Below are 11,493 nucleotides of genomic sequence, written 5' to 3' on the forward strand. Positions count from 1 at the left end.
ATAAAAGAAAAATTAAATCATTGCAATTAGTTAACTTAGGCGAAGAATGCTCCGCCCTCGTACTCAACAAACTCCCACAAAAGAAGATTGATCCTGGAAGCTTCACAATTCCTTGCTCGATCGGGGAATCCCCCGTTCGTAATGCACTAGCCGACCTTGGGGCTAGCATTAACCTCATGACTGCATCAATGTTCAAATGACTCGGCCTAGGAAAAACAAGCCCTACCAAGATGAGTATACAACTTGCCGACAGATCCGTCAAATACCCGCAAGGTGTCGCTGAAAATCTATTGGTCAAAGTCGACAATTTCGTCTACCCGGCCGACTTTGTCATACTAGATATGGAAGAGGACACCGAAGTCCCCCTCATACTAGGGAAGCCATTTCTAGCCACCGCGCAAGCAATGGTAGACATGAATGACGGAACACTTACTTTGAAGTTTGGGGATAAGGAAGTGAAATTTGGGGTTGGGAAGAGAGTAGAGGACGATGACCCGGTCAACTACATGAAGGTCATTGATTCGAGTTTGGATGATGCTCTCCGACGGTGGAACATGGGATGCAAAACATCCCGCTCGGAAAATATATGACCTCACTTTGGGTCTAGCCAAGGACCCTTATAAACGTGGCGCACCACGTGGAACTATCCTTAGTTTAGCTTAGATTAATTTTTAGTTTAATTTTAATTTGCAGGAATAAAACACACTCGGGATGGTAAAGGATAACAAGGGAAACAAGAAACATCACCCCATGCACGAAAACAGGGCCATCCGACAGAAATTTCTTCATTACAGCAAGTTCAACATGGGCCGTGTCTGTCCAACACGGCCCCGTGCTGCACAATCTGCAGAAAACTCCCAGTTCAGGTAACTGGACACGGGCCGTGTTCACTGAACACGCCCCCGTGTCTAGGCTTCTGTTTCTCTTTACTAAATTTTGTCACTGGCACCTGAACACGGGGCCGTGTACAGAATGCCAGTAACATAAAATTTTGCTTTTAACACCCTTTTACACATTCAATCAACCAAAAAACTTATTTTTGGGACACATTGAGGACAATGTGTAATTTAAGTGTGGGGGGGGGGGATACTAAAACTTTGAATCTTGCAAGTCCTAATTAACAAGTCTTACACAAAACTCTATTGGAACCGCTAATCACCCCAAATTTTTTCAAAAAAAAATTTTTTTTTTTTACTTGTCTAAGTTTAAGTTGGGAATTTCAAGTTCTAAAAAAGGTTATATTTCTACAAGTTTACAACCGCTAGCATCGTGATAAAAAGAACCAACATAAGAAAATTATGAAACGGCATGACAAGCTTAGTTAAAATTTGATTATATATACTTGATCACATAAAAACCCATTCCCACAAAAGTGAGTTTTGAGCCTTTATTGAGCATACAAATACATATCTTTACACTAAATGCTCATTTTTCGTTTCTTGTGTGAATAGTCGCTTGGTTCGTACGACTCTAGAACTTGCCACAACAATGCATTCCCGGTCCTTACCAACTTAAACCCGAGTAAGTAAATGATGGAGGCATTAGGACTAACCCCTTTTTTTCTTTCTACACCATTATTTCTCATTTTTTTTACCACCTACCAAAAATCCCCCTAGTTAACCCCTTTGAGCCTAAACCTTTTCATTTCTTAACCCAAAACAATCACCCTTTTTTTACCCACCTAAACCTTTTTATTTTAACCCTTTCTTTTAGTAACAAAGCTCGGTTTTTCTTATGACTTATATATATATATATATATATATATATATATATATATATATATACACATATATATATATATATATAGTAGGGTTCGCACGGAAAGTGTGTTTTTCCTAGAAAGTCTAGGAAGCGATCTGGTCCATCCGATTGGAGTGTTTAAGGGTTGAGATTAAATCAATGGCAATCTTGTAGTATTTGAGTTTAATTAATTGATTGTTTTTAATGAGTAGGGGCAATTTTGTCAATGGTCGTGTTTAAATTAATTAGATAACCGCCCAGTTCCTAAATTCAATTGATTTTCCCTCTCTCTCTCCAAACCCATCTTGGAAACTCCAATCCCCACCAAAAATAACTACAATCATGGAAGAAGATAACTTTAGAAACGATGGAGAGCACCGGATCAAATTAAAACACTTCTCCAATCTCCACCATCTCCGAGTTCATCATCACCATTCAAATATTGTTCTTATCATCTCCGTTTTCTTGACGATGTGTTTTAACAGCAAGCAAATTAATACAGTTGTGTTTTAGAAGCAAGCAGATTCATACAGTTGTGGTTTAGCATCCAGATTCATACAGATGTGTTTTAACAGCAAGCAGATTCATACAGTTGTGTTTTAGCATTCAGATTCATACAGATGTGTTTTAACAGCAAACAGATTCATACAATTGTGTTTTAACAGCAAGCAGATTCATACTGTTGTGTTTTAGAATTCAGATTCATACAGATGTGTTTTAACAGCAAACAGATTCATACAGTTGTGTTTTAACAGCAAGCAGATTCATACAAATGTGTTTTAACAGCAAGCAGATTCATACTGTTGTGTTTTAGCATTCAGATTCATATAGTTGTGTTTTAGCACCCAGATTCATACAAATGTGTTTTAACAGCAAGCAGATTCATACAGTTGTGTTTTAGCATTCAGATTCATACAGTTGTGTTTTAACAGCAAACAGATTCATGCAGTTGTGTTTTAACAGCAAGTAGATTCATACACTTGTGTTTTAGCATTCAGATTCATACAGTTGTGTTTTAACAGTAATCAGATTCATACAGTTGTGTTTTAGCATTCAGATTCATACAGTTGTGTTTTAACAGCAATCAGATTCATACCCTGTGTTTTACCATCTTTATATTGTGGGATCTATAAAAAAATTGACTTTAGCCCTGTAAACTGTTAAAACACAGCACCAAGAACATGCTGATAAATTCCAGTAATCTTCTGAACAATTGAATATGCGATGTAATGTGACATGGAATTTTAGTTAATGAACACATTGACTTCCAGATTTGAATTCGAAAATAATAAAAATTCCGAAAATCATGGAATTTTAGTTAATGAAGATACATTCCAAAAATAAAATTAAAATGTGAAATTACATGATAGCCCTTTTACTTAAAATCCCTCAATGACACATGTCCAATTCTTATTCCTTCCTAAACTTTCTAGGAAAAATAGACTTTCCACCCAACTCCTACTCTATATATATATATATATATATATATATATATATATATATATATATATATATATATATATATATATCTTGATGATGAAACCAAATAAACAAACAAGTTCATCAAAAATTACTTTGTTTGAAAGAAATGGTTCATCAAAATAAAATAAAATTGTGAAAAATAAAAAGTCTTTCAAAAACCGACGCTTTTTACGTTTTTCGCCTTTTCACTAACCACTAACCCAACCACCCACCTTTAGCCCAAGCCTAACCCTTCACCCAAAAAGTTCTCTTGATATTTACAAATGTATATAGTTAAAAAGGAGGAGGATTGATTGCTTGGCAAGCTTATATATGGTAGGAGTAAGTTCCATGCCGCTCTCGAGTGATTCACTAAAAAAATACACCTTCGGCCGAGTGTTGAGTGATCCCCCGTGAGGTATGTGAACTTGTATATAAATGGAATTTTAAAAAGGCATGTTATGCCCAAATAAGTAATTTATCTTATGAAACGTTTCGAATAAATCATGACGAATAGGATTGTAAATAAATAAAAATAAAAACTTAAATAAAGAATCTTGGAAATCCCGACACTCTATGACAAGCCTAAAACCTTCTCTTCTACCCATTCCATTTGGGAGTGAAAAAAGCCACATTATAAGGAGTTTTGCTTGAGGACAAGCAAAGATTCAAGTGTGGGGGTATTTGATATGCACAAAATGCAACATATAAATTACATCAATTGTGGCATAAAACTAACCCTTTTTTAGTACTAATGTTGGAAAAAAGTGTGCTTTTGTCTTCCTTTTGTATTTTTCAGGATTAAATGAGCTCAAATGAACAAAAGAAGCAAAAAGGCGGCTAAATCTAACATAAATACAAGAAAAGGAACAAACATGGCATGCCCGACCTCCCGACAGCATCTTCCCAAGCAAAACAAGAAGACAGAAGCCAGAACACCCCCGTGCCCAAGTGTCAGCAGAAAAGACAAAGTAGTAGAAGCTTCTATTGCCCACCACGGGGCCGTGCTCAGCGGACACGGGGCCGTGGTCAACTATAAGATTCGCGAAATCCAGGCAAATCTTGATAGTACAGATATGCTTCTGCACACGGGGTCGTGCTCAGCAGACACGGGGGCGGGGTCAACTAATGCAGAAGCATTTAATGAAATTGCAATTAATGAAGAGAGAGAGTCAGATGGGCACAGGGTCGTGCCCGAGCTTCTGTTCAGCCTATAAATAGGAGTGCTTGGAGCTCTTGCAACTCATCACTTGGCACACCACCTCTCTCACACTTCACCCACCACCCACCACCATCACAACACCATCACAACACCATCATCCACCACCATCATCCATTGTCCATCATAGAGTGTGTGAGTCGTCTCGGGATCCAAGATTGATCGTAAGAGTTCTTGACAATCAAAGGTCATGTTTGCCTAAGTCTCTTACATCACTTGGTGAAGACAAGTGTTTAGTGTAATACTTTTTATTTTTAATCTTTTGCACTTTTAATTGGTTTTGTATTAATGACTTTAATTACTAGTTTCTTATGTTGAAGGTGATTCTTCCTTATCGTTTGTCCGTGGTGTCTTGGCATTATTTTACTGTCTATATAAAATAAAAGATTTTCACCATTCATATCTCCACGGTCTATATGGAGGTATGTTGGCTACCTGGTCGGGGGTTAAGGGAACGGTTTGGTAAGAGTCTTGCCATTGTTCAGTGTATAGATCCTGCAAAGGACCTGGGTCAAATTTAGTAGGACCTCCTTCAATACCCAACGGTATTGGATGGCGGGGGTCCAAACTCTTTGATCCCCTCATAAGTTAAACTACTATTAAAACTTTAACCCGACTACTTAGGACTGTATCCCTGCTGACTCAGACTACTTAGCCGAGGGTAACGTCGCCTTCAAAAGAGGGGCCTACCACATTATGCATTAATAACTTAATTAATTATCTTTCAATAATCCGACCCTTTAGGATTGTATCCTTGCTGACTCAAACTACTGGGTTGAGGGTAACGTCGCTTTCAAAAGAGGGGCCTACTATAATAACTAAGATAATCTCTTAAACAAGTGCAAAAGTGCGAAAATAATCAAAGGTTACACTACACACGAGTCGGATCCAAGTGATTCATCTTGTCTATCTGTTTTATTTTTATTTTATTTTCAGCATTTTAGTTAATTTTATTTATCTAGTTTAAAAACCTTTTTCTAACATTTTGATTTGATTAGACGTTGAGGATAAACTGGTACTAAAAGCTCTTGTGTCCTTGGACGACCTCGGTATCTTACCAACACTATACTACGTCCACGATGGGTGCACTTGCCCATATGTGTGTTTAGTGTTAGTGAATATCGTGTTTATAAATTTAAAACTTGGCTAAAAAGTGTAAAAAGGGCTTAAAATATACACCTAAAATATATAACACTTCACACGCATCAATCGTATAGATACTGCAATGAACCGAACCAATATCAACCAGAAGCCCGCTGCAAAGCATAGAGAATAGTCGCTTGGTTCGTACGACTCTAGAACTTGCCACAACAATGCATTCCCGGTCCTTACCAACTTAAACCCGAGTAAGTAAATGATGGAGGCATTAGGACTAACCCCTTTTTTTCTTTCTACACCATTATTTCTCATTTTTTTTACCACCTACCAAAAATCCCCCTAGTTAACCCCTTTGAGCCTAAACCTTTTCATTTCTTAACCCAAAACAATCACCCTTTTTTTACCCACCTAAACCTTTTTATTTTAACCCTTTCTTTTAGTAACAAAGCTCGGTTTTTCTTATGACATATATATATATATATATATATATATATATATAGTAGGGTTCACACAAAAAGTGTGTTTTTCCTAGAAAGTCTAGGAAGCGATCTGGTCCATCCGATTGGAGTGTTTAAGGGTTGAGATTAAATCAATGGCAATCTTGTAGTATTTGAGTTTAATTAATTGATTGTTTTTAATGAGTAGGGGCAATTTTGTCAATGGTCGTGTTTAAATTAATTAGATAACCGCCCAGTTCCTAAATTCAATTGATTTTCCCTCTCTCTCTCCAAACCCATCTTGGAAACTCCAATCCCCACCAAAAATAACTACAATCATGGAAGAAGATAACTTTAGAAACGATGGAGAGCACCGGATCAAATTAAAACACTTCTCCAATCTCCACCATCTCCGAGTTCATCATCACCATTCAAATATTGTTCTTATCATCTCCGTTTTCTTGACGATGTGTTTTAACAGCAAGCAAATTAATACAGTTGTGTTTTAGAAGCAAGCAGATTCATACAGTTGTGGTTTAGCATCCAGATTCATACAGATGTGTTTTAACAGCAAGCAGATTCATACAGTTGTGTTTTAGCATTCAGATTCATACAGATGTGTTTTAACAGCAAACAGATTCATACAATTGTGTTTTAACAGCAAGCAGATTCATACTGTTGTGTTTTAGAATTCAGATTCATACAGATGTGTTTTAACAGCAAACAGATTCATACAGTTGTGTTTTAACAGCAAGCAGATTCATACAAATGTGTTTTAACAGCAAGCAGATTCATACTGTTGTGTTTTAGCATTCAGATTCATATAGTTGTGTTTTAGCACCCAGATTCATACAAATGTGTTTTAACAGCAAGCAGATTCATACAGTTGTGTTTTAGCATTCAGATTCATACAGTTGTGTTTTAACAGCAAACAGATTCATGCAGTTGTGTTTTAACAGCAAGTAGATTCATACACTTGTGTTTTAGCATTCAGATTCATACAGTTGTGTTTTAACAGTAATCAGATTCATACAGTTGTGTTTTAGCATTCAGATTCATACAGTTGTGTTTTAACAGCAATCAGATTCATACCCTGTGTTTTACCATCTTTATATTGTGGGATCTATAAAAAAATTGACTTTAGCCCTGTAAACTGTTAAAACACAGCACCAAGAACATGCTGATAAATTCCAGTAATCTTCTGAACAATTGAATATGCGATGTAATGTGACATGGAATTTTAGTTAATGAACACATTGACTTCCAGATTTGAATTCGAAAATAATAAAAATTCCGAAAATCATTGAATTTTAGTTAATGAAGATACATTCCAAAAATAAAATTAAAATGTGAAATTACATGATAGCCCTTCTACTTAAAATCCCTCAATGACACATGTCCAATTCTTATTCCTTCCTAAACTTTCTAGGAAAAATAGACTTTCCACCCAACTCCTACTATATATATATATATATATATATATATATATATATATATATATATATATATATATATATATATATATATATATATCTTGATGATGAAACCAAATAAACAAACAAGTTCATCAAAAATTACTTTGTTTGAAAGAAATGGTTCATCAAAATAAAATAAAATTGTGAAAAATAAAAAGTCTTTCAAAAACCGACGCTTTTTACGTTTTTCGCCTTTTCACTAACCACTAACCCAACCACCCACCTTTAGCCCAAGCCTAACCCTTCACCCAAAAAGTCCTCTTGATATTTACAAATGTATATAGTTAAAAAGGAGGAGGATTGATTGCTTGGCAAGCTTATATATGGTAGGAGTAAGTTCCATGCCGCTCTCGAGTGATTCACTAAAAAAATACACCTTCGGCCGAGTGTTGAGTGATCCCCCGTGAGGTATGTGAACTTGTATATAAATGGAATTTTAAAAAGGCATGTTATGCCCAAATAAGTAATTTATCTTATGAAACGTTTCGAATAAATCATGACGAATAGGATTGTAAATAAATAAAAATAAAAACTTAAATAAAGAATCTTGGAAATCCCGACACTCTATGACAAGCCTAAAACCTTCTCTTCTACCCATTCCATTTGGGAGTGAAAAAAGCCACATTATAAGGAGTTTTGCTTGAGGACAAGCAAAGATTCAAGTGTGGGGGTATTTGATATGCACAAAATGCAACATATAAATTACATCAATTGTGGCATAAAACTAACCCTTTTTTAGTACTAATGTTGGAAAAAAGTGTGCTTTTGTCTTCCTTTTGTATTTTTCAGGATTAAATGAGCTCAAATGAACAAAAGAAGCAAAAAGGCGGCTAAATCTAACATAAATACAAGAAAAGGAACAAACATGGCATGCCCGACCTCCCGACAGCATCTTCCCAAGCAAAACAAGAAGACAGAAGCCAGAACACCCCCGTGCCCAAGTGTCAGCAGAAAAGACAAAGTAGTAGAAGCTTCTATTGCCCACCACGGGGCCGTGCTCAGCGGACACGGGGCCGTGGTCAACTATAAGATTCGCGAAATCCAGGCAAATCTTGATAGTACAGATATGCTTCTGCACACGGGGTCGTGCTCAGCAGACACGGGGGCGGGGTCAACTAATGCAGAAGCATTTAATGAAATTGCAATTAATGAAGAGAGAGAGTCAGATGGGCACAGGGTCGTGCCCGAGCTTCTGTTCAGCCTATAAATAGGAGTGCTTGGAGCTCTTGCAACTCATCACTTGGCACACCACCTCTCTCACACTTCACCCACCACCCACCACCATCACAACACCATCATCCACCACCATCATCCATTGTCCATCATAGAGTGTGTGAGTCGTCTCGGGATCCAAGATTGATCGTAAGAGTTCTTGACAATCAAAGGTCATGTTTGCCTAAGTCTCTTACATCACTTGGTGAAGACAAGTGTTTAGTGTAATACTTTTTATTTTTAATCTTTTGCACTTTTAATTGGTTTTGTATTAATGACTTTAATTACTAGTTTCTTATGTTGAAGGTGATTCTTCCTTATCGTTTGTCCGTGGTGTCTTGGCATTATTTTACTGTCTATATAAAATAAAAGATTTTCACCATTCATATCTCCACGGTCTATATGGAGGTATGTTGGCTACCTGGTCGGGCGTTAAGGGAACGGTTTGGTAAGAGTCTTGTCATTGTTCAGTGTATAGATCCTGCAAAGGACCTGGGTCAAATTTAGTAGGACCTCCTTCAATACCCAACGGTATTGGATGGCGGGGGTCCAAACTCTTTGATCCCCTCATAAGTTAAACTACTATTAAAACTTTAACCCGACTACTTAGGACTGTATCCCTGCTGACTCAGACTACTTAGCCGAGGGTAACGTCGCCTTCAAAAGAGGGGCCTACCACATTATGCATTAATAACTTAATTAATTATCTTTCAATAATCCGACCCTTTAGGATTGTATCCTTGCTGACTCAAACTACTGGGTTGAGGGTAACGTCGCTTTCAAAAGAGGGGCCTACTATAATAACTAAGATAATCTCTTAAACAAGTGCAAAAGTGCGAAAATAATCAAAGGTTACACTACACACGAGTCGGATCCAAGTGATTCATCTTGTCTATCTGTTTTATTTTTATTTTATTTTCAGCATTTTAGTTAATTTTATTTATCTAGTTTAAAAACCTTTTTCTAACATTTTGATTTGATTAGACGTTGAGGATAAACTGGTACTAAAAGCTCTTGTGTCCTTGGACGACCTCGGTATCTTACCAACACTATACTACGTCCACGATGGGTGCACTTGCCCATATGTGTGTTTAGTGTTAGTGAATATCGTGTTTATAAATTTAAAACTTGGCTAAAAAGTGTAAAAAGGGCTTAAAATATACACCTAAAATATATAACACTTCACACGCATCAATCGTATAGATACTGCAATGAACCGAACCAATATCAACCAGAAGCCCGCTGCAAAGCATAGAGAATCCAACTAGTCATATACATAAATGATACCATTGCGGTTTGGTAAAATTAATTAGGCCTTGTGGTATACTTTAACCCTTCTTAACTCCATCTAAGTGTCACATCACTTATTTTCACTCTATTTCACTATGCCTTACTCCAAGGAAATGGTTTAACCCCATTAACTTCATCTAACCCTATTTTTAGTAGTCTTTTTTTGTTTACAAAAAGAATAGAATAATTAAGTCAATATCTTAACATTCGGTTAACATCTTAACAAATAACCCTTTTAATACCCTTTAACACAAGAAGTGAGTGGCTTACAATGCCAGTTTTAGAGGATGGCCGAGATTCACACAAATAATGATCAACTTAACTTTTGATCTTTCGTGGCAAAACTTCAGTCTTTGAGATTGTATGGAGGGGAGTTGCTTGTTGGCATCATCTGTGGCTGTATAAAACATGCGTTTTCACTGATAGACAATTCCTTTGGTATTTAGTCTGTTGTACTCCATTGAAAAAAAGTTATTTTGAGATGAAGTTATCAGTTGCTTATATTATGTACCAATACACCATGTTACTCATGTACGCAAAAGAACATTAAACGAGTCGACCCGAAACACAATACAAATACGATTTTAAGTATGTCAGGGTTAGGGTTGATGTTTGTAACACGAAAAAATATATGGATCATGTTTGGATACTCGTATTCAACTATTCAGCTGGTCAACCCGAAGTCCTTCAACTATTCTATTCGCTAACCGGATACAATTATACACTGCATACATAGATGATGTTGAGTGGAGTTGTTCCTGTAAAGGAGGCAGAGTAACGCACAGAGAAATAACAGTAACTTATGAAATATTTATAAAAACTTATACATTCAAAAGTTAAGGAGGAATTTAAATAAATAGTCTTCACCACATCTAAAACACATAGTTACTATACAAAAGGACTAATATCGTACAATTAGCTACTAAATGAAAAGATGAACTAACATCATACTTTACTAAGCAAAAACATCAACCAATATCATACAACTACTAAACAAAAAGACTAAAACAACAACCATGCCCAATAGAATCTCATCCATAACCAAATTATCCGTAGCGTCTAGAAATAATGGAATATAGGCAAGCCTTATTTCTATCTAATTGGATAGAGTGTCCGTATCTAATTACTAAACAAAAAGACTAATATCAAAATACGATACCCATGTGTATATTTGACAATTTAGCATGAAGTCCAAGAGGTATTTGTGTATTCATTTGAAGGGCTAACAAAAAGTATAGAAGGTATCATTGGATAATTGAAGGGTTCCTCGTTAAAAATTCATAGATTTTATTTTCCAGAAATTTCACATGTGAAATTCGAGGTTAAAATTGGCGGAATAATTTGTCAAGATTGGCTGTAGTTTGAATTTGAAAAGGGTGAGGGTATTGGTACATCCCCTAAAAGTAATGACACACCCCCCTAGCAGCCCCATATAATGCAATGAGGGTTGTATAGGGGGTTGAGTGCATTAATTATGTTAGAAAAAGTAAAGTTATACAACCATCATTGCCCTATGAGCAGTGTATTAAAAAGGTGGTAGTTGGAGCATTAAACCCTATAC

This window comes from Helianthus annuus, chromosome 15 (genome assembly GCF_002127325.2).
Source record: "Helianthus annuus cultivar XRQ/B chromosome 15, HanXRQr2.0-SUNRISE, whole genome shotgun sequence".
NCBI classification, from domain to species: Eukaryota; Viridiplantae; Streptophyta; class Magnoliopsida; order Asterales; family Asteraceae; genus Helianthus; species Helianthus annuus.